Genomic DNA, 24,979 nt, shown 5'->3' with positions numbered 1-24,979 from the left:
TACTCTGAAACGTTTGACCAAGCAACTTTCTACAAAGGGTGTAGTTAACCTGCGGAGCGTAAACATTTGGTACTTACAATATGCTTCCTGTTTCAACGAAATACAAACAACGCGCTTCGCGTTGTTCGCATTGAGGAGACCGGAGAACACCTGCCATATGCAGGCCTGCTATAGGCAGGTTGCGCACGTAGTTCCCGCGCCTACTAGGGCGCCCCTCGCGGCGGCGAGCGCGGAACCGGCAGGATACGACCGGCTCGCTTGCGTTCGGAAAGCCTGTATGTGCACTGTTTCGCGCGTAGCTGTTGCCTTTTCTGAGCATTGCCGAAGTGCAATCCGAGCTGTTGAGTAGTGGGCTGCAACAGCACGTACACGAACTCACGAGGAACAAAGTTTTACAGGTTTCCAAGCCGACCATATGAACCAGAACGGCGTCAACACTGGATAGCGCTCGTCCGACGGCATAAGCTGTTTTATGTTCCGGCATTATGCCAAGTGCGTAATAACGCTGAATTCTTTGCTTTTACAGCAATGATGGCAGCAACGGGACACCTGCAGTCAGTGGCGTAGCTAGGTCGTCTGGCACCCGGGGCCCATAGGTCGTCTGTCCCCCCTCCCCTCTCCCGGGTTTATTCGAGGAAGGCGAGGATATCAACAATTTCCGCGTGTCTCCAGATGTATATAACACCCCCCCCCCCCCCTGGCCCCTTGCACCCGGAGCCCACGCCCCCCCCCCCCCCCCCTTTGCTACGTCACTGCCTGCAGTGCGTACCAGGATATGCAGCAAACAAAGTAGTTTGTTCCCACACTATACCGCAGTAAAGATGTGGAACTCTTTACCAATCCTCTCCCATTCAAACAGCGCTAGGGCTTGCTGAGAGATTTAAGGAGGGGTTGCAGCCGGCTGAGCTGGCATACACCCTTCTGCGCCCAGCATATCAACGAAGGGGCAGGTGAGATCACCAAAATTGTTGACAACGTGGTTTATTGGAACCTCCTTTGCACGCACTGAAAAATCGCAACATAAAAGTATCGCACTTCCAGTAACTTGGGCGAAAATATTTTTCCAGCGTAGTCTAACAACTGGTAAGTTCATCCCCTTTTTTTGTGTTTGGGGAGAGCAACGTTAGAATACCTCTGGTAGGTCTTACGAGTCGTTCGTACGCCCCACGTTCTTGGATGAGATGTTTTGGATTCGTATTTGCCGTCCTGTATGTACAGGGAAACTACCGCGGCGTCCTTGCACTTCCCTGCGATGCCAGCACGACAATCGCAGCTCCCCGCTAGGATTTGTCTGCTGTCGCCGATCTTCAAGAATCAATGTCGCCTATAATTTCATGCGTCCACACCATAGATAACGAAGTAACTTAAGCTGAGCTTCACGCATCTCGCTGGTGCATTATTTTTCGTTTGCGGAATAAACCTAGCAGTCACTTCCAATCAGTGCGAGTTCAGCACTTCGCTCACGCCGTAGACGTGCCCCACTTCAAATAGACGACTTCCTTTCTCTAAATTCTTTTCCCTAAAAAAGCTATGAAGATCTTGTAATTCCTGAAACCCGGTTAAAATTAATATCGGCACGCTGTTTCGCGCCATCGCTACCATTTGACAGGACGCCAAACACGCAGCGCGGGCTGCTGACGCCGTGAGTAATCCTACCACATTCGCGCAACTATTCGTCAGATGGCGCTAGGGGTTGGAAAGACAGGGCGCCGCCTAGCACTTGCAACGTGCCCATATAACGCACGACATTTAGAACAAAACAAGTATTCAGTGGTTGTCACGTTTGTAGTACGGTGAAAGACCAGACGGTGGCGTAATTAAATGAGTTACGAAAACGAACTCTTAATTTATTGGGCGAACTTTTGCCCAGAAAAGCAAGTGACACTCAAGCACAGCGATAGCGACGAGCACTATCGTCGAACTACGGGTCAGACGCATCGACTAATTATGCATGGCTCATGGAACATGCCAGCGAAACCACTGTTGCTCGCAAAATTTCTACAGCGAGGGTGGTCCGAAGCAATTGAAGAGCACATGAACTGTCAAGCGATATTATTATGCGAAACGTCGTTCCTCTGGCGTCAGCTGCTCTACGAAGGGCAGGAAGATGTCGGCATGTAACGCGCCGACTTCACTGTCTCTCTCAATAAAACGGGTCCAGTGATTCTCGTCGCCCCCGTCGCAGGGCACCGCTTGCTTTTGGTTCGGTTTATCTTGGGCCACCCAGCAGTATGTACGTATGTACGCCACCATCCGCTTCGCGCCCGCAATGTCGTAAGGCAAGGACTATTTCCTCATTGGGGGCGAGGACTTAACGGAGTCGCCATCTGTCGGAAGCGCCTCCCTTGCGCAGTATGAGGGATCACGCGGCGTGCTCCTCATAGGTTTCACTTACGGCGCTCAATAAAAAGACCACGCGGCAGCCCTCCTGGACATTTATGTAAGTGCTCTCAAAACGAGTGAAGTTTTTGACTGTCGATATAATAATCTTGGGCAAACTGAAAGAACAGAATCGTTTACAGACTCTTTACCGAATACGTACAGTGAACACCACTGCGCACGGTCGCCGCGATGCAGTCTCCCGAACCGGCTTCTTGCGTGAAAGGTAGGCAAAAGCTGAGAGTAAACTATGTGAAATATGTTCTTGTAGTGGGCTGTCTGTATAACCAAATGGGGCATAACAGAGTGAAGCCTCAAAGCAGCGATCACACGGGTTCGCAGCGACCGACTGCGCGTCTGCGTGCATGTTCGCGCACAGTGTTTTGTTTTCTCTGTGAGCGCGTTTTCGCACCTTGCCATGACCTTTAGACCGCATCACATGAGCATTTGACAGTACTCTAGCAGCCATTGTTGCGTGGACGCTATCAGAGCTGTTCAAAAATAATTTTGTTATAGACTTCGACGCCTACGGCGACTGTGATGTGCCATCGCGAAGATTCAATCTTTTTTTGTCCTCTAAATTCTTGGACATTTGAATATTATTTCTCAAGTTGCGTCGCACTGTATGTTTATCGGTCTTCCCAGCGTGCGATTTTTCTCTGCTTCTTTTTCGTAATCCAGTGCATTAATTCATAACACAAACATGATCATATGCCATGCCTTTTTTTAATGTGCGTCTTACCGCTCCCTTTGCGGTCCAGTGAACTTGCCAGTATATAGCACCAACAAATTCATAGACCAAACCATCATGACATTAGCCGGGCAGCGGGCGCGGGCGAGCTTCTCAGTACGCGTTTTCTGCTACTCGCCGAACATCGCAGTCCCGGCGCCGTAGCAGAAATCTTCCTCGCGACTCTGCTTTCACTCTCTCTCGGAGAAGCTGCGAACGTCAAGAGAAACCCAGCGAGGTTCTAAGAGCTCCACTGTAAAAGAAAATGATAGGAGATAATCCCGACAGGATACGTAGGGCTCCATAAAACATACATGGGGAAGCAAAGACTAAGGGTGGGCCACTGAAATTTATGGGTGGGCCAACTTAAATTTCAAGGTCTGCCAACTTTATTTTGGGCGTGAGCCACTTGAAATTGGGGATGGGTCAACTGAAATGCGGGTACGGCTAATCAGTTCTGCGGAAACCCGCAAGGCGTAGGGGAGTACATGAAAAGGACTTATTGGCACCCACAAGAATTGTAGCATTAAGGTAGGAAGAAAACCCATAGGGGTTTCTCAGAAAGAAAACCTAGCAGTTGAAGTGGGCCAACTGAAATTTCGGAGTATGCTTATATCCCAGTCACACGAGCATGCCAAAGGTCCTTTGAAGTTAAGGAGCATTGAGCTTTCAAAGGCACATTAGTTCAAGGGATACGTGTCGGTGCTACACTGTCTCCAGATGGTCTCCGCTGAAGCTTTTAACAGAAACTGCAACGTATCCTTAGCGCTGCCATCGCCTCGTTATTAATAAAAAAATATGACCCAAATGCGTCTTATAATAAATTTGTCACATTTCTTTCAGCAATATTCATTTTCCCTAATACATAGCAACATCAAAACAAAATACACGCGCAGTAGAAAGCATTACTTTACCGAATACAGATGTATTTATTGTAATAATGGCCACCATGTGTACCCCTTTGTACACCGCATGTTGGCGTCGATTATTCGTTGTTGCCCATTAGTGCTCTCGCCTTGTTTTTTTTTTTTTTTCGAAACAATAATTGTGAAGATGAGCTACGACACAAAAGTGACGAGGGAAGCAGACGCGCAGGAAAATGCCGAGGAGACTGGGATGCCTAGCAGCCGCTAACCAAAGAACCATCGCTACTAGTAACGTTGCAAAGAACCAAATCGCACATGGTACACGTGTTGTGTCGATGTTGCTGCTGACGACAGGCCGTGCCGGCGCTGCTGTACCATCGCGTTCATGATGGAGATTGCGGGTGTTCCGAAAGTGCTTACTACTTTAGTTATAGCATTCAGTACTTATAAGCTTGTTCTGAAGAGGTAAAAATTGAAGTTCCATATTTTTTTAGATTATTTTTTCTGCTGTTGGACGCCCTCCAGGCTCGAGAGTATTCCCTTAAGGTTTCAAAGGACGAACGCGCACTCCTTTGACTCAAAGCTCCCTTCCAGTATAGGGCTCCTTTGCTGTGCCTGTGTGACAGAGCGCATTCTACCTTGAAGTAAAGGATCTTTGGTTCAAAGGACTTTTAAAGTGCCCGCGTGACTGGGGTATTACACGTACTGAGATAACTCCAGTGAAGTTTCTGCATGCTCATTGATATAAGAAAGACGGATTTACTCAGACTAGGAAATTTACGCTTTTTTATGTGCAACTCTGACGATTTTTAGATGTAAACGGATGTTGATGAAATTCGCTGAGTACGTTCCTCTGAACACTTTCGTCATGTCCTCAAAAAACAGGTTTGAGAGTTGCGCAGATTTTTACAAATGAATTTAATTAATTGCCTCGAACACCCTACTTTGCCTCCTCCTCAATTACAGGCCACATTGTGCATGACGTCAGGCATGTTCCATGCAGGGCATGCCGGGATTATGCAGACGACAGCGACGAGAGCGTCGAGGAGTCGACGATCGTGAGCTAGTGCTTCGCGTGAGAAGTTGCTGTCACGAGAATTTGCGTTCCCTGTAGACGGACAAGAAATGGGAGGCAAGTGGTGTTGCGTTGTTGTCTGCACGAACTTCAGCCCTCGCCATCCACACACACAGTTTGAGCCGATGCCGATCGCGTTCAGCCGAGTTTAAGCCTATATGCCACAGTCGCGGAGTTCATGCGTTTCTGTTGGCGGACCTAGCTGAGCGACTGACCTGAAGCTAATTAAGCATCAGGATGAAGATAACTCCTTCTGTGGTTCAGTTTTGCCCATAGGGATTTGAAATAAACCACTCCTTATTTCGTACAGTGCACACACAAAAAGCGAGAAGCGACGACACGGAGCAGTATCGACATCGGTACGTTGCCGTTTTCGACGGAAAGCTGTCCGCCACATTCACCGGCACTTCCCTAAATTAAATGCGACTACGAAGATGGGTTTATTTTTACGCATTGTCATGCCGACTCATTATTTAGCTTCCGAGGTGCACTGCTTGGCTCGCATCCCAAATGGGCAGCGAGTGTAGGCCCCTTCGATACAGCAGCGTAACAACCGCCTCGTTCAACTGCCAACCTTGTCTATACAAGCATCGGCGTTTCTGCGAGAAAACTACGCGTTCTCTAAATAAACGATCACACGCGGAAAGTCCTCATCTATGTCCACTTTACGGAACATATTGTGTGCATGAAGAGAATACGAAGAATGATAAGTAGGCAGCATAACGCTCCCGTACTACAGTCTCACGCTCGCTGTTTTCGAAGGTGCGTGGTCGCTCATATCAGCACGATTTAGAGTGATGCAACGGTGCTTACATGCACAAAATCTGCCTGTTTTGATATATTCTGACATTATTTGATGTCAACGATGAGCGGCTAGTATTGTATCTCAAGCGAACCACGAGTGGTCGCTGCACTGGCCGATCAATGTGAACAAATGCACCGTTCGGCGATATGAACTGCCAGCGGCGTTTTGCGAGATACAAACGCGGAAAGTCGTGCTGCGCATCTTACAGTGAGCACGCGAAGCGGTTCCCCGAGAAGGGATAAAACACCTAAAATAGAAAGCAGCACGTCTAAAATCAGTGGTTTGGGCTGCCCTTGGTCTTCATGTTGCAGCACGATATGTAGCGCATGGGCGCTGGCTCTCGTGGTGGCGGGTCGAACGCGTACGGCGATTCGTGGCTATCGAATTCGTCAGAATCATATTTGTCAATATTTGACATATCCGAAGATCTGGCGCAGCTGACATTGTCACCCGAAGATTCGGCGCGGTCACAATTCAGCCGAGCGTCTGCTCTTCGCTGCCTGCGGGCGAGACCGGCATGCCTTGCGCGCCTTCCCCGGTGGAGACACTCGTGACGTCACACGAAGAGGTTCGTTTGGCTGCTTGGTCACGCTTCGGTTTCACGCTTTCTTGCTTTTTTAAAAATTATTTTCGAATTTGCGAAACAATTCTATCAGACGCGTGACAGTGGGGTCTCGAGAACCTAAATATTCCATTACCGTGACATGGTCAAAAAATCGCCGGAGTTGCACTTTAAGCACGTGTGCAAAAAAATATGCAGCGTCAAATAAACTGTTACGATACTCGAGAAACAAATCAGAATTCACGCGATAATACTTCAGTAAAAAAGGAAAATGGCGTTTCAGCTTTGCATATTCAGAGGGAAACGCTGCTTACTCGATCAAAGTTGACAATATCCTAACAGAGTTTTTTCATTAATTCTCGTTCGCGACGAATCGTTTTCGGGCGTATTTGTCTTGTTCAATATTTAGGATTATTATTCGCATGACCAATTTCAGCCTTTGATTACGCTCGATTTCGGCAAAAAGAAGCTGGAGCCGAACGATGTATACACCGTATGACCTAAGGCTATCAGCCAGAGCGCAGTCAAACGTTGTTTCACTCATTGAGTCAATGCCAACGTAATAAATTTTAATGTTTATTATAAGGCTCTACGTGAAGCCATCGTCATAGAGTTTCCTACAAAAATTACTAGAGGGAACTCTGGCGCTGCAGTCGTTGTCCTACCATGGGAATGATGGGAAGTACATGGATTTGTCTGATCTTCGTGCTTGTGGATTCAGACGTTCTTGTGGCTTTGTATATTACACTATATAAATATTATTGTCGTATATTTCAGCGCAATGTATATTCTTCGAAGTGCAGGAGACGCCGGGAACGCGTACAATTGCTATTAATTGCAACGATTGATCTTGTCTAGGTGGTCAAATCGAAATGCACCAAAGGTCTCACGGCACTGGCATGCCCGCGATAAATTCATAAGGGCGTTTCATTCGCTTGTCGATACATGCATCCGTTGCTTAATGGTTTCAATATCAGGCTTATGTGCTAGATTCCCTGTGTTCGAAACCTGCCGTCTGGCAATTTTAACGATGTTTATTTACCTATTTATTAAGCAATACACTGCCGAAAATGACGAGTTTACAAAGTCAAAAAGCTGTTTGAAGCCAAAAGGACGAAGTTTAGGCAAATCCACGTACTTCCCAAAATTCCCATGATGGTACAACCGCTCCCATTGGAACTCCCGTAGACACAAGCGCCACAGTTCCCTCTAGTAATTTCTGTAGGAAACTCTATGGCCATCATGCCCGAATGGCTCTTGTGGCTTCCGTCACCGCTTCCATTCGCCTTAACGACGTAGCTGTATAATTGAGCAGTTACAGTCGGCGGTACACAAAACAGATTTGTAGCCTCCATTATGACGCGACAGCGTTAAGGAGCTCGTGTCGCAGAAAAGCCGGTGTCGTCGGCGTCATTGGTCGTGAGCGAAAAATCCCTGAAGGCAATTTATAACCAGGGTCTCCGGAGTGTGAGACGGAGAAGCTACCACTCGGCCATGAGTTCAATTGTTCAAAGCGGGACAAAAGCGTCTCTAGTGAATGTGGTGTTGCCTTAGAAACGTGCCGTAGAAATTTATACTGCGGTGTATATCGGTAATTGTGAGCATGTAAATTACAGAACTGGAAGTTAAACGAGTAGCGCAGTACGTTTCCGCTACATATCTTCTGCGCTTGACGCACACGCAGAGCTATCTTGCGGCAAACACCGAAGACCCCCTCCTCGCATTGTACGGCGCTGCCCCGACAGGTGGCGCGCCACTCGCCCGCTTCTCCCCTTCGTCTCGTCAAGAGCATGCCGAGCGAATGAGTGGAAGGTGCAAACTGGGTGCGATAACGCTATCGCGTTCCACTCTTGAAGGCGAAGCTTAAGCCTCCTCCACTTTTCTTGATGAACACCTTGCGGCAGCCATGCTTCACAGCTACTTGCGACTATTCACAAACCGTACTCAGCGAAAACCTGTACAGACGCGAACGTGTGTGCCCACACCATCCCTGTCGTGACTTCAAAGCATACATTTTTTTTACATGTTCTTTCCCCATAAAACTCTGTTCATACCCCTTGTTCTTCTTGCCAGGCTCTCAGATGTGATTTCAGTGCGCCAGGAAATAAATAGGAGCTGAAACAAAAAGGTAGGGGCTTAGCTTGGCTATGCTAGGATATACGTAGCGAAAGCTAAGGCATAGCATGGTTAGCCTTGGTTAATCTTGATTGCAAGTCCAGGTTAGTCTGGTTGTCTAGCCATGTTACGGCGTTTAGCCAGTCGTTCGGCGCGCAGTTCATCTGTTTCATGGGTGATTCGTTTCCTCTTCATCTCGTTCCGATGTCGATTCCAGGCCTCATCCTGCTTATCAGAATTGTCGCCGTCCATACTGCTGCCTGAAGTGTGGTTGCGGGGCACGCGAGCACTCCTTTTCAATCCTCCGACATGTTATCAGGCATGCGACGCAGCTGGCGAAGCGAGCGGAGGCGAGCGCAGCGACGAGGAACGCGGTGTGACGTCATACCAAACGGCGGAACACCTGTGGCTCGGTGCTACTAGTAGTGACTAGGGAGCGAGAGAGAGAGAGATATCCACGGCGAGGCGCGCGTTGTGACGTCATGTGCCTCCTCGGAGCACCGCAACGACGAAATGGCAAGTTCGCGGCCAGAAGAGCTTTCGCTTTAAAATCGGCAAAATAAGAAGTTGTCTTCCCACTCGCATTAACGCGTGGCGTCGCCTGCTACGCTGCATCGGGTGCATCCACCGAAAGGCCAGAGCGCGCGAGGAAAAACGAGCGCGAAGTAGGGGAGGGCAGCGGAGATGGCGCTGATTTTAATCATTGAGGGGTTTTCATCATCATCATCATCAAGCTGGTTACGCCCACTGCAGGGCAAAGGCCTCTCCCATACTTCAATTACCACGGTCATGTACTAATTGTGGCCATGTTGTCCCTGCAAACTTCTTAATCTCATCCGCCCACCTAACTTTCGGCCGCCTCCTACTACGCTTCCCTTCCCTTGAAATCCAGTCCGTAACCCTTAATGACCATCGGTTATCTTCCCTCCTCATTACATATCCTGCCCATGCCCATTTCTTTTTCTTGATTTCAACTAAGATATCATTAACTCGCGTTTGTTAATTCCCTCACCCAATCTACTCTTTTCTTATCCCTTAACGTTACACCCATTATTCTTCTTTGCATAGCTCGTTGCGTCGTCCTCAATTTAAGCAGAACCATTTTCGTAAGCCTCCAGCTTTCTGCCCCACACGTGAGTACTGGTAAGACACAGCTGTTATACACTTTTCTCTTGGGGGATAACGGCAACCTGCTGTTCATGATCTGAGAATGCCTGCCAAACGCACCACAGCCCATTCTTATTCTTCTGATTATTTCAGTCTCATGATCCGGATCCGTGGTCACTACCTGTCCTAAGTAGATGTATTCCCTTACCACTTCCAGTGCCTCGCTACCTATCGTAAACTGCTGTTCTCTTCCGAGACTGTTAAACATTACTTTAGTTTTCTGTAGATTAATTTTCAGACCCACCCTTCTGCTTTGCCTTTCCAGGTCAATGAGCATGCATTGCAGTTGGTCCCCTGAGTTACTAAGCAAGGGAATATCATCAGCGAATCGCAAGTTACTAAGGTATCCTTCATTAACTTATCCACAATTCTTCCCAATCCAGGTCTCTGAATACCTCGTGTAAACACGCTGTGAATAGCATTGGAGAGATCGTATCTCCCTGTCTGACGCCTTTCTTTATGGAGGACTACGGTGGCTGTGGAGCCGCTATAGACATCTTTCAGTATTTTTACATACGGCTCGTCTACACCCTGATTCCGTAATGCCTCCAGGACTGCTGAAGTTTCGACTGAATCAAACGCTTTCTCGTAATCAATGAAAGCTGTATATAAGGGTTGGTTATATTCCGCACATTTCTCTATCACCTGATTGATAGTGTGAATATGGTCTATTGTTGAGTAGCTTTTACGGAATCCTGCCTGGTCCATGGTTGACGGAAGTCTAAGGTGTTCCTGATTCTATTTGCAATTAACTTAGTAAATACTTTGTAGGCAACGGACAGTAAGCTGATCGGTCTATAATTTTTCAAGGCTTTGGCGTCCCCTTTCTTATGGATTAGGATTATGTTAGCGTTCTTCCAAGACTCCGGTGCGCTCGAAGTCATGAGGCATTGCGTATACAGGGTGGCCAGTTTTTCTAGTAGAATCTGCCCACCATCCTTCAACAAATCTGCTGTTACCTGATCCTCCCCAGCTGCCTTCCCCTTTTGCATAGCTCCCAAGGCTTTCTTTACTTCTTCCGGCGTTACTTGTGGGATTTCAGATTCCTCTAGACTATTATCTCTTCCATTATCGTCGTGGGTGTCACTGGTACTGTATAAATCTCTATAGAACTCCTCAGCCAATTGAACGATCTCATCCATATTAGTAATGATATTGCCGGCTTTATCTCTTAACGCATACATCTGATTCTTGCCTATTCCTAGTTTCTTCACTGCTTTTAGGCTTCCTCCGTTCCTGGGAGCATGTTCAATTCTATCCATATTATACTTCCTTATGTCAGCTGTCTTACGCTTGTTGATTAACTTCGAAAGATAGGGGTTTTAGCCGCACCTAAAACCCCTAAATGAAATAAAAGTAGCGCCATCTCCTCTCCTCCTCCTCCTGCGGCGGCGTTCACTCTCTTCTGCAGACCGTGGTGTGTGTGTGTGTGTGGAAAGCATTTATTAAGAAAGAGAGGTGCGGACTCGCGCAGGAGCCCTACATACTAGGTGGAGTCCCTAGTCCGAGACCCCATTGGTAGAAGCCGCCAGCCTGGCCCTCTTGACCAAGGCCTTTTGAGCCTGAAGGTATGAGCAACCAAGCAGGGCCGCCTCCGGACCTCTCGGGTAGGGTTGGGGTGGGGGGTGAGAGCCGAATTTTGCTGGCAGGCCCACACCATGTGATAAGTGTCAGCCACCTCGAAACAGTGTTAGCACCTGCCAGTGATCGCAGGATCAAAGTGTTTCATTACTGCCGGGCACAGCATTGTGTTGGTGTATAAGCGAAGTAGAACGCGTTCGTTCGCTTTCCCCAGTCCCTTAGCTGGGGCTGGGTACCGGCGATGGCTATCCTTATAAAAGGTATAGATGTCTTTGAAAGTCAAGAGAAATCCGCCTTCTTGTTCCAGGACCTCAGGGGCCAAAGGGGACGTCCGGTAAGTGAGTGTTCGGGCTGCCGCGTCAGCAGCTTCATTCCCTTGAAGGCCCTGATGGCCAGGAGTCCAAACTATACAGCGGGGGGTGGGATCGACATCCTTACTGCAGTTTCTCAGTACTCGCTCGGCCAATAGGGTGACCCAACCAGCCTCGTAATTACGGCACGCGCCATGCGAATCCGTAATGATATATTTAGAAATAGAGTCCGAGGCAGCTAGAGCAATCGCTACCTCCTCTGCTTGTGTTGTACCTGGTGCACAAAAAGTGAGCCCATCCACCTGTGTTCCCTGATGTATGACTGCTGCTGTATACCAACCCCCGTGGCTTGGCCCAGCGACCTCTACATAGTAAACTCCATGTTTGTACCGTGGCTTCCCCTACGCGTTGCTGAACTAGCAGACGCTCTCCGCGTTCTCCGCGAAGCTTTCTCTCTCTTCAACGCTACGTACGGGGCACGGTACGGCGTGAGAAAATAGATCGCGAAGCTATATGTCGGCAGTTAGCATCTCAGATCGCTTTCAAGGTGCGATGCTCGCGGCGGTGCCGCCGCCCAAGTACGTTTGGTCACAGTTCATAACGGGTCGACGCGGATGGATAAGGCGTTAAAGAGCGATAACGGCATACAATGATCGGAACGTGATCAGCGCACCTGTTTGACTACGTACCATCACCGATTCGTAACGTACGGCGATACACAGAAAAGGTGCTGTTCGCATACATTCAGGCCAAACAAGGACAACGCCGCGGAATGCATAACGCCGACAAAAAGCACGTTCGTTTGAAGGCGACTTGATTCAAGTCGGGCACGAAACATGCGGTACTTAGGAAACATGCGGCACTTAGGAGAGCAAAAAAGTTACGAAGCCGCGTACAAGTGGCAGCAAGCATATGAGGTTAGTGGAGGGAAAAATCGCCCGCTTACCTCACAGAGCCGGTACCATTGCGTTGGGTTGAAAACAGCCCGGCTGATTCTTTAAAGCCTGAGCTTCGTACGTGCCGCGCCTCGCTTGGCAGATGGAATATGCGGAATAGCCGCTTGCCGTCCCTTTCACTTGTGCTGCACCCGAAGGTTGAGCAACGCGGCTTCGCGAACACGGAACTACGCTACAAAATCAAATAGGAGGCGCGAAACGTGGCGCCTGCGTATGCCGCTCGCAATTAATGTTTGGCACCGCGGTGGTCCCAGACTGATCCCTCAGGACCTAAACAAAGTTCTTTATGCCATACCGCGGCGGCACCGGAAGCAAAAACAAGCAAGAAAAAGCGCGCGAGATCACGCAACGGCATTCGGCCAATGCGAGGGCCGAGCGTCGAGAGAAAGCGCAGACGAGGATGGCGACAATCTTCACCGTGAGCCATGAGCTGATGGCCATCTAGCACGGAATCGTCCGCACATGCGTTCTGACGAAAATAAAGTTTTTCCATCCATCCATTCAAAAAATGGCGCGCTACTTTTGATTTTTATTGAGAGGCCTTAGCCGCGCCTAAAACCCCTTGATAATTGGAGATGGGAGACTTTGTTGTCCAGCCCCGACCTACCGACCCAGCTCGCACTGGCGGCTAGGGGCCAGGAACTGCTGGACGCATATGGGACCTGAGAAGAAGGTTCCACCCCATCTGGTGCCAGCACGCACCAACCGTCACTAAGGGCTCAGTACAAAAGTTGATTCTCTCTCTATCAACCCTTCACCTTAATCCACCAGAATCCGCTTTAATCCTCCTCCACCCACCTTAATCTTTATTCATGCATCTTAATCCTTCTTAATGCACTCTAATCATCTTCTTTAATACTGTTACGTGGTAGTGACTGTGAAGAAAGCAGCCAAACTGAGAAAGAGGAAACTAGCGTTTTATTGGGCGAACTTCTGCCCTCAAAAACAGGCTACACTCAAGGAACGGCGACAGCGGCGAACACAGTCGGCGATCGTCGAAAATCTGATCAGCGGGTCAAGCGCGTCGGCTTTTATGCCTCAATCATCGAATGTTCCAGAGTAATCGCTGGGACCCGCGTGCCTTCCACAAAGTTCTACATTATTCGCGTCGCGCACACATGCAATCAGATCACACAAGGTTCGGTCACAGACAGCGGATGGAAGCATCGATAACATTTCAGAAACTTCCGATACATGCAGGCGCGTCCTGCGCTGTGTGATAATATTTGTTAGACGGTGAAACATGTCGCCCGATAAAGACAAACAAGTACACGCGTCAATACACTCTAATCAACCTTAATCCTCCCTAGTCCACCTTATGTCAGTCACTAATGATTAATTAATTAACTTGGGTAATCATTCTCTTATACAGGGGTGGACATGCTTTGGGTCACCTCTGGCCTTCCTTGGATCACGTGATACTTCCAGTTTACAACGCGACCTTGAAACATAGAGATCTAAAGGCTTTCCCCTTAAAACTTAAGAAAGAAAACTCAATGTTGACTAGCTAACGCTCATCACCTGCAATACCACGGGTATACTTGCCACTAATTTTTTCAGGGCGCAAACAGAATCTATAATGCTGCACTTCCGACTGAATAACAACAGTTAGCGACGTGCGAGGTGATGGAGCCGCCCCAGAATATTAAGCATAAACAAAAACGCTGGTGAGCAGGCCGGAAGAATGAAAAAAAAATGCAGCATTGCGGGATGTTTTGCTACGAGCTATAAGAAAGACGCCTCAGCTCGCAAACAACGCTGTTCTTTGTCGGAACAAAGTTCTTTCGGCCAATGTCATGCAGCCACTGCTTCCTGCGCAAGCCGTCACGCTTTCCTTGTGGTATCATAAAAACGGTATAACCATCTTCAGGCTTCTTGCTGCATTTATATGCGCAACAGCCCGGCATAGCGCTAGCACATAGAGCAGGAAACACAGTGTACAACGTTCGCTACGCCGAGCCAGCCGTGCTCAGGAGGAAAATGGCGCGAACGAAAAAGAAAAACACAAGCAAAACTCAAGATCCGCGCGTTTCCAAGGGCAACGGCGGGGAGACCAATCGCCGTGCAGAAAAACGGGGGCAAAACTGGTTGACGCGGGGGGACGCGCAAGGGGCGAGGAGGAGGAGAGGAGGTCGCGCGGCGGCGGCGGCAGAGTTCCCAAATAGTGTCGCTACTTTAAAATTATCAAGGGATTTTAGCCGCGCCTAAAACCCCTCAATCTCCCAAAGTAGCGTCATTCGCTTCCCTCCTCCTCCGCTAGGCGCGGCCTCGACGGTGGCGCCGCCGGTGGTGGGCCTGCCGTAGCAAACGACGGCTAACACGCTACGGGAGGAAATCCGCAGAAAAGTTCGTTCGAACCCTGCGGAGCAGTTTTTTCAATCGAGATCTTTCTTCGTCAGTCGGTAACTGGCCTTTAGAATTTCGTGTTGGAATTGCGGAAGAAATAGAGAAAATGACCATTATTGAAGGCGTATTTAAGGCGTAAAGCGCGCGACGTTGAGAGTTCGTGTTGCTGAAACACGACGCACGCACGCGGTGTACTCAAACACGCGCGTAATTACCAAAGTTTCAGGTGTTGACAGCGTGAAAGTATGTGTACGTGGTTTCGTAGGTTCATTCACGTACCTGCAGGACACTTTTGTTCGGTCGGCGCGTGAGAGATTCCGGCTGTGTGCGGTCAGGAATGCCTGGCAACAGGGCCGTTTTTTTCATTGCGGGGTGCTTTGGTAATCGTGACGATATATATATATATATATATATATATATATTTTTACAAGTACTGCTCCAGGAGGGCACATGTAATGGCTAACGGAGGCCTCTGAAGAGCACGTAACATTACACTAATGCAGGCGTCGCAGGGAGTGTTCGCATACAAAATTGGCTGTCCGCGATCTTATACCCTCTTGGCATGCACAGGCTTCGGCGAGCCCCATCCAGCCCTGGTTCTAGCTTTGGTGTTCCCGTTGCCGCTTTGGTGCCCTGGAGGCGCCGTAAATAACACGAAATAATGACAAGTTGTTACAACTAGTAAATAAAATTTATTGAAGAAATACAATCGCGCCGAGGCGCCAACTTCTGAAGCAGCGCTAGCGCGCGAGTATTATGAAACGCCAACGAGGAATTTACCGGCCCACGTACGACTCTACGATCAAAGTGCACGTTAAACATCACCAGGCGAGCTAGATAAATCCATTACGACCTCCATCCTAGCTTTAGTCGCTTCGGAACGTTAATCACCGCAAACCAAATCAATACATGCGGGCGTACATTCGAAGCTAAAAGACTGCATCGTAAGTCATAATGAGCCTTGCAAAAGCGTCGAGAATGTGCTAACTTCTGGTGGAGCTCAAAACACACCCTGAATAAGGTCGCTTTTATGTCACAGGCCAGCTGCAGGTGCGTGCATTTCACCGCAAGACGAAACTACATGAAACAAAAAAAGTCAGACAACGCGCTAAAAACCACGCAGAGCATGAACACACACTTTTTCGAAACGGAAGGTGTGAACTAGGCTCAAAATAAGAGGTTGTGAGTAGCCGTGGCCCTTACTTCACTAAGCCGTGCGTTCTTTGCCACTTCCTCAAAGTCAGACCGCCCGATCCTGCGAATCCACACTTCTTTTTGCGTTGCGCCCGCCGGACGGCAAAGCAAAAAGCTTTTTGCCTCGCTGTGTCTGTTGCGGCAACCGAAGGCGCAGCAGCATGGCATCGCAATTAAGTTCTCGGCCCTGCACATTCTATTACGCTAACGCACTCCGTCAGTCCGCCTGCAGTACTTTCGTCACCCAGGCCCAACAATGGAGGTCGTCGCGCGCTGGAAATAAAAAAATATACAAAAGCACGGCGCCTGCTCCGCGCTGGAATGAAAAAAATATACAAAAGCGCGGCGCCAGCTTCCATGTGACACAGATTGGCCAATGGGGGAGCGGAGGAGGCTGGGGCGCCAGGAGGCGTGGAGGTATGTGCTTGTTTCATAAACTTTATTACAGCTCACTTCGTCATCCGCCCTACATCAATCCGCCGGCACGTATCTCCCCCCGCATTGGTCATCCCCTTCAAGTTGCACGGCTTCGTACGCGCACTGCTACTTTCGCATCTTCATTCTTTCCACGCTCAGCCCCGGACTGGAACGGCCTTCCACACGACATCGCCGCAATCATCTGTACATCCAAATTTCTGAATTGTATAACTACTATATTTAACAGCGAATAATTTATGTTCATTACATGTTTTCTTTGTTTATTATGATTTATACATGTAACCCACCCCTTATGTAACACCCCAACCCCGGGGGCCTTTAAGGTAATAAAGTGAAGTGAAGTGAAGTGGAAGTAGTTGTATTATTATGCACCAAGCATGGGAAACTTCACAGGGAATAACGAAACCTAAGCCCCCCACCCCCTTTTACTAAAAAAAATTGGCTGGGGCTTAGCTAAGTTTAAGCCTGGATATCTCGAAGCGAAAAGGTTCGGTGATGCTTATGGTTATGCTTTATCATTTAGCCTATGGATATGCTTACGGTTTCAGTTATGGATATGCTTTGGTTAGCTTATGGTTATGCTATACGTGTGCCTTGTGTAGTTATGCGAATTCCTTATCAATGATATATACCCTAAGTTATGCAGGATTATTAAACTTCTTTATTCATCATTGTTGGGCACACTGTCTTGCGATTTCTGTACAGCCATAAACTACGCAGCTCTCCGTATCGGTAGTATCACTCTCTTCTCCTTCCATGTTGAATGCGCACGCCTATTCTCTGGCAAGCGGTTATACAGTCGGCCTCCGCGATACACACGCGCTTGCGGCGAACGTGAAACGATAGCGCGCGGCAGTGGCCACCTGCGCCGGCTCCGAACACGCTTACGGAGCCAATTCCGACATACGCCGGCTCGGGCGAAGCGCGGTGTTGACTAGCGTAGTGAAGCTTTTCGCTTCAAAAGCAATGTGCCATTCAACTCTGTGGAGGTGGATGACCAGTGAAGCTGTTAGCGCACGACGCGCAGGCGACCCAGAATACTGAACAGAGGTACGAACATATTTATTGTCCCAATCTGTGGTCATCGTGGCGATATAGGTACGCACACCATTCCCGTATCACCTCCGCCATTAAATGTATCCGTCACGTAAGGCAATGAATGGATGCTCATAACCTCGGAAATGCGGCCTGCCCATTACGATGAGAGAAGTGAAATTCTATGCTGGAATGATTAGGGGTACTCAACCAGGCATACTCAACCACGCAGGCCCTCCATGTGGCGCAAGGGAAATAGTGAACTAAATGAATTTATCAAGGACAAAAACATGGAAAAATCGTAAAGTACGACTTACACACAACCTACAGACATGATAGCGTCGGATTGTAATTTCAATATACGAGAAAAAATAATTCTGTTACGCGGAAACTAAAACCCCTTCTAACGCGACAGCGTTTTCCAGCTGCCGTTCCTCGCACCATATTAAAAAAATAACCACCAAGCTCGCCTTCGTGCATAGCGTTCGCCGCCGCGTTTCCGGGCGAACATACATACGCTGCAGTTGCCGGGAAACGTGAGAAGCACTCAGGGATCTTTGAATGCTATCGCGTGCCACTCATGAAGGCGAAACTTAAGCTTCCCCCAATTTTTTTTTTAGTCCTTTTTGAAAAAGTTGTACAAAACATTTTTCAAGAACACCTGTTCTTACCCTTAATTTGTGCCTGGGACCTCTTTCGGTCCCACGGGTGACAAAGGTAGTTCAAGGGCGCGTTCCCCAAGCCCATAGGGGCATGTTTTGTTGAGCTTGGACCCTTTCTGCACAATTACCAGGATTGGCGCACACAGCGATTTGTTTTTGTCAACATCTCGGACACATTTTTTTCCGCCACACATCCTAGCCACAGACAGCTTCGCTGTAAAAATCTTAGCGACGCAAGCGTGCATGCGCGACAGCGCCAGTTTTTGTGCGCAGCCATGGACGACGATCGTACGACGCTTTTTACTCGGGCCACTCAACGAGAGTTTACGACATGCGGATTGTTGGACTTCATACATTAAGCGAGAGACACGAATTGCGACGCCACCTACGGCAGCGTTGCACAAATGCACGTGCCTATGTCACATGGCGTATGTGGAAATCACGATGGCACTTCTACTCCAGTGAATAACGGTTCAAACCTGTTCGACCTGGGCCGATCGTGAAGATGGTGCAATCTAGGGGAAGTTCCATGCTTTTGCCCAATTCATGACCGCATTCCTGCCTACCTGTGAACTTTAAGATTCGTAAAAATGCTCGCGGAGATGAGAAAGGGAGGATGGTGGAGGCGGGGGAAGGAAGCAGCCCGCATTTTTGTTGATGTTTTCGACACCTTTTCTGAGATACGGGTGTACTTTGTGATTATTTACGTCTATATGCAGTAAACAAAGTGCGGCAAGCTAGGCATGCCATATACGTACTAGCCGAGACTTAGAAACAATGTAGTATTTTTGGATCAGATTTGGGTAAATTGCGTTTGCAAATTTAGCCACGTTTAGGAAGTTGTCCGAGCTCGTAGCTTACTCGAAACAAATAGCTCGCAGGTTAGCGTCTTGCACTGTTACAAAAGGGCGGTGCAAGCACCAAATTGCCATTCAAATTGCCATTTCTAGGATGCATTTTTTCCCTTTCAATCTTGCTCGCCCCATCCTTCCACACCCTTAAAGAATATTCGAGAACCCAGTCTATCTTCTATAAAACGATCACAAATTGGTAACCGTTACGACAAATTCGGGAGAGATGGCAGGTAGGTAGATATGTTTGCAGTTTGTAATCGAGAAATATGAAAGTCATGAATTGTTTTTAACCATGCTAGCACCCAGCAGAGCAAACCACTAACCTGCTTAGCTAAGACGTCCTACCACACCCCTCCTGTCAATGTTCCAGACAACAACGCGAAAACCTTATCAGAAATTTGCCTATTAATAAGATGCCTTTGTGACACCCTTTCCAGCCTGCTCGTTGAATCAAGTGGCATACAAAGTCACTATGGGATAATGCAGCCTTCCGCTCAACGTTTACACTTTACGGCAATGTGTCTCGTGTATTCACCATCTGAGCAGTTACAATGCCAAACACAACACTAAAGATTATTATTATTATTTGTTTTGAACACATATACACAGGTATCAGGAAAGGGCAAGCGAGGAGCAGGCTGGCAAAAGATACGAAAACGTGCTACACAAGACTAGATTAAGATGAAAAAAAACGTTCTGCACAACTTCAAATTCTTAAATGGTGCCTAACTGCTGGAATCCTGTTTTTTCCAGGACCAACTGAGATTATTGCAAACTGCTTCTTCACTGTCTATATAATGACCTTTCAAAGGTAAAATTCCCTCATGTGCCCGACAAATCTTGCTGGGAAACTAAGAACTGAGGAAACCAGGCCAAAGGTCCGCGTGGTTTAAGGCTTGCATGCAATGTAATAAGCATTGTTATAGCCATAAGCTTTTCTTCTAGCATTGCGCGAAAACCATGTCCCATGGCGTGCGCTAAACATGCAGTAGTTGAACCCGGAAACGCGTATTACCAGGGATCTCGTTCACAGTATCTGGAGACCGGCACCAGGCACAGCGTGATGACACCTGCAGACCCCAGCATATGTGATACTGAGTAAAAATGAAATGCGGCCGTATCAGCTGTATTTTAATTCATGCCTTCAGGAACACAATCTATGCATACCAGGGCCTGTGCCAATTCGTCTTACAATCGAACCTCGATATAACAAACACGGATATAACGATCGAAGTAAATACACAAATTGGCTGGTCGTGCTTTATTTCGATGTATCCTCCTTCTATAACGAAATCAAAAATGCGAATTACAAAAAGGTATTGGTTCTAGCTAAGCAACGTTTTGTTACGCACATAAAAACATATATTTTGAAAGCAAAACGTCGTCGACCCTGTTTAGAGAGGCCCAATTTTCCGGAGCTGAGCGATTATTCGGACTTCCCTGCAGACACGGCACGGTGTTTCGAACACAAACCGTGTGCGCGATGCCGCAAAAATGGAGGCCACGAACAAAGTCAGCGCTATGTCCACTGGCACACAGCTTTGCCTACTGCCGACGAAGCAACGCAGCAGTGTCGCCGGCCCGAGTGGCCAACCGCCTCGCCGACTTCTCTGTCAATGGTCGCACTCGCAGACCCCATCGGCGATCGAGCGACGTCAGGCGCGAGCAGTACAACCACCAGTGCGGATTCGCACGCGGTTCCTTCCGTATTCAAGAACAATTCTGCAGCGGCGTGCACGCTGTAGCCAGCGCTTAGCGCGGTGGGACCGCAGTCGGCAAGCCACAAACACCGACTGTACGATTGCGTATTCGCGGCGGTGCAGAGCGCGCGTATTGTTGTCGTGCCTCGCGTCGGCCCGGCATCATGTCACCCGTGGGTCATCGAAGTCTGCGGGACGACATTTGTTGGCCCGTCGGAGGCACCCCACTTGCGTTTCTTTCACACATTGTTAGCGATGTTTTTTCATTTATTTCCGCCGATATCTGTGCATACGCTGATAAAGAATATCGGATATAACGAAGGTATGTTCGTGTCCAATGCGACTTCGTTTAAAAAGGTTCACTTCATTACTTTCATGAGTAATGGCTAGGTTTGACATGCACTTGTGAAGTTTCTTTAAAAGCTATAAAGTACGGTATTGTCATTAACATGGCCTTAATTAATTTAATCCTTAATCTATTGACTTCGCCGAATGAATATACGAGTTCTTTCATAGAAACACCTTGCTAAATGCATAGTGCGTATAAACTAAAAAAAGATGAATGGTGCAAGAAGGCTTTCTTTAAACATGTTAGCAAGTTTTCACAAATAAATGTAATTATATATTCATTTACGGGCAGAATTCACATTTCAATATATTGTAGAGCACACTTGTTTCTCTCCTCCTCCTACCAAAAGTGCTAAGCCAGAGCTCTCCTGACTGACCTTCCTCTTGTCAAAAATCACTCTGTCATAGAGGATGCTCAGATACACACAATTTATTTTCCATGGGCTTTCTTACATGGCTAATTTTGAAGAAAGCTTGCAAAGTATGAAGAAGTGATATGACAATGTTTACCTGCCCTGAACAAGGTGCTCTTGGGTATATATTTAATGAATGATGCTCACAAGAGGCTGTAGAGAACCAAGCAAACCTGATATCCAGCATAAGCCAGCCCAGAGCTCACTGGGCACTGGCACCACTGGTGCTCTGGGCCTCTTGCTGTTATGCATTTTTTTACGTTCTTGCTATTTTCGTGAGAGTCATTTCATCAAGGATGAGCAAGAAGATGTTCCCACAACCACCTGAACAAGTTCAGTCGTCTACTTTATCGCTCATTTTTGGATGACGTGCCTTTGGAAGCTCGGACCAGCTCGATTCCTGGGAGAGCTCAACGCCAGAAGCCATGGACTCTGACAGCGAGTACACCGTAGTCATGGGCCGCCGTATGAAGAAGATGCGCCGTCTGTCGACTGAGGTGACTTCATCGCATCAGAGTGAGCAGGAATCCTTCATGGTTTCTTACGTGCCGCTCTCGACGTCACACAGCATGAACTCCCTCAGCAGGCAGTTTCTAACCAAATATTTTTGAAAGTATGGCCCCTGGGCAAATCAACGAGATCAGGATCAACGCTCGCAAGAACATCCTGACAATAGATGTGAGAAATTCCGCAATACTTGAGAAGTTAAAGACCATTCCACAGTTAAGCGCAATTCCCGTCCGCTCCTTTATTACTTACGGGAAGGAGACAACAACTGGAGTGATTTCCGTCGTGGAGCTTGAAATAAAGCATGAGGACCTCCAGAGCCTTTAAGGTCATCAGTGCGCATTCTTCAGATTAACCGCTTGGGGCACTCCCAATGTGTCAAATTAATATTTGCTTCTTCGACATTACCAGCGTCTGTCAAAGTGGGCTACGTGATACACCGAGTACGACCATTCGTTCCGAGGCCTATTCAGTGCCGGAAATGCCACAAGATAGGACATGTGAGTGAGCACTGTTTGTAGAAGCAAAGCCACCTGCTGTCATTGCGGCGGAGAGCATGATACCACCGACTGTGAGGCGTCCTCATTTCAATGTCCCAACTGTACTGGCTCTCACAAAGCAACTTCAAAGGAATGCCAGAAGATGAAACAAGAGGTTAGTATCCTTCGAAAAATGGCAAGAGAATCTTCATGTAAAGAGGCTGCTCAATCTGTTCGCCAAAGTGACCAACGCTCGCAACAGAAGCATCACAAAACCATTTCAGAATAAAAACCTAGCGTGGCACAGGTACCACGACCCCCTCTGCTTATGTGTGCATCGAGAACAGTAAAGGCATCTACTGATAATTCAAGGTCGACGAGAGCACGCGGCAAACATTCACCTCCACCAGCTGATACAGACACGGAATGGCCTTTGCTGCCTTCTAGGCCCACGGCCATGCCAGCGGGCCCGAGTGATCCTCTGCGCCACGAAGCCAAGAATTATAGGGCCAATGAAACCAATGACACTACGGGCAAGCAAGGAGATGAACACAATGAGAAGGAGAGCGTATAAAAAATGCTCAAGCACCTGGTAGAGTCAATGTGCGTGATTCTCGGTGGTCTCAAGAATCCGGCCGCTAAGTGTGCCCTACAAGTGCTCGCCGTGCTGGAGTCTCTTATCGCAGCTCTTTATATGCTATAAAGCTTTTGTTTGGCACTTGTGCTGTTCACGCAGGGGAGACCCACACACCAGCTTCATCCTAGCGCCTTTATTTTTAAGTTCACTTCAGTTGGTGACTACAGACTTGATATGAAACCTGATAGTGGCGTCATGGATGACATTTGTGAATGTGTGTCATCAGAGTGTGGAACTTGCACCTTTGCGCTTCCCTCTTGCTGCGTCATCATCATACCTTATCACACCTTTATATCCCCATTCCCCCTCCCCCTGTGCAGAGTAGCAGGCTAGAATGCCTTAGCTCAGGCCAACCTCTCTGCCTTCTTTCAGATAAATGATCTCTCTCTCTCTCTTGTTGCAAAATTACAAAGCTAATACAGTTGATACTCTTTTATGTACATATTTAGTGAGTAATTCATGGATGCCATACAGTGAAAATGCACCTTATAGCACCGAATATAAGTGCACAAACGCAAACATTTCAACCTCAAGGACAAAGGCATTACAGAGGGCAGTGGGTGGTAAATTAAACTGTGGGGTTTAACATACAAAATTGCACAATGATTTACTAGTAATGGGTGTGTGAATATTCGAAACTCAAATAATGAATAGAATATTGCTGTATTCAATTCAATACTTAAATCAAATTATCACTATTAGCAAATGCGAATCTTTTTCTAACAGATTTTGGATATACTTCACATTGCCAGCTGTGCATAATGGAACATGGAACTGAAGCAAATTACAACTGCCACAATGGACACAAAGAACAGGAAGTTAAAGAGAATGTGCCGCATTGCTTGAAGAGCCAGAATTTTCGAGTTAAACCAGAATCATTCACACTCAAATCTCGCTCACATTCAGCAATGGGCATTGTTGATACTACTTATCAATACTGTGCATGGTGATAAATCTGTATATACTTGATTGCAACATTATTTAATATTACCGTGGCACCACATGCAGTCACCACTCCAACTAAAACAAAAGTGCTTTCTTCGCTGTGTCATCACTGCAGTCAATGCGTATTTCTGTTTTGTTCTCGAAGATATGCACAGATGCTTACAGGCTGAAAAGAAGCCATTGGGAAACGGGTATACAGAGAAGACAGAGGTGATGTGATAGCGTGAGTCTCAACTAAGCGACTGCTTTTATTTTTCAGCTCCCTTGCCCAAGTGGTGTAGCCAGGGGGTGGCACACCAGGTGCCTTGAAGTTTGTGCCAGCGTGCCCAGCCCACCTCCCTCTCCAGAGATCAAGTGGCTGCACTGCTGTCTTGCCCTTTCTCCTCACCGTCCGTGGGGAGGGCAAGAAGAAACCTGCTGGGAAGCTTACTTGGTCCACATGTGGGGTGGCCACTACAAAGCCTTTGGAATGCTCAAAAGAATCCAGCTCATCTGTTTTAATTGCACCCTTTCAGTTTTTGATAATGTGCACTTCATAACGGACAGTTTAATGTCCAAGTTCCTGACATTGTTAATACTGGGATTTCAACACTTTATTATATTAGTGGTGAAGGCGACTCTTGATTCTTCGAAAAGATTTTGAAGGATATTTAATTTGATTCGCATTTGGCACTATTTGATTCACACTCGATCAAGTCTCAAAAATTACTTTTCACACACCAGTAGTTACGAGTGACGTCATTATGGAGAGCTCCCATATAATTTTGACCATCTGGTGTTCTTTATTGTGCACTTATATCAAAGTTTTTAATACTGGCCCCATCAGAATGTAGCCATCATCGCTGTGAATCAAAACTGCAACCTTGTGCTCAGG

The 24,979-nt window shown here is 47.6% G+C and overlaps 1 protein-coding gene across 6 annotated transcripts in view; it reads right to left on the bottom strand.

Moving 5' to 3' along the window:
• LOC126539949 (uncharacterized protein C15orf61) overlaps positions 1-24,979 on the bottom strand; it is a 69,334-nt gene that overhangs the window by 39,870 nt on the left and 4,485 nt on the right. For 2 of the 6 annotated variants that reach the window (XM_055075731.1, XM_055075730.1), the window contains exon 2: positions 20,092-20,146. The exons of 2 other annotated variants lie outside the window; for them this stretch is intronic. The gene's annotated coding sequence lies outside the window, so the exon portion shown is untranslated. Of the gene's footprint in view, positions 1-12,537; positions 12,844-20,091; positions 20,147-24,979 lie in introns of those variants that run through there. 2 more of the 6 variants (XM_055075735.2, XM_055075733.1) reach the window with 2 other exon arrangements.

Source organism: Dermacentor andersoni, chromosome 2 (assembly GCF_023375885.2).
Source record: "Dermacentor andersoni chromosome 2, qqDerAnde1_hic_scaffold, whole genome shotgun sequence".
NCBI lineage: Eukaryota > Metazoa > Arthropoda > Arachnida > Ixodida > Ixodidae > Dermacentor > Dermacentor andersoni.
The sequence above is the reverse complement of the archived record's forward strand: the minus strand, read 5'-3'. Positions and strand labels throughout refer to the sequence as shown.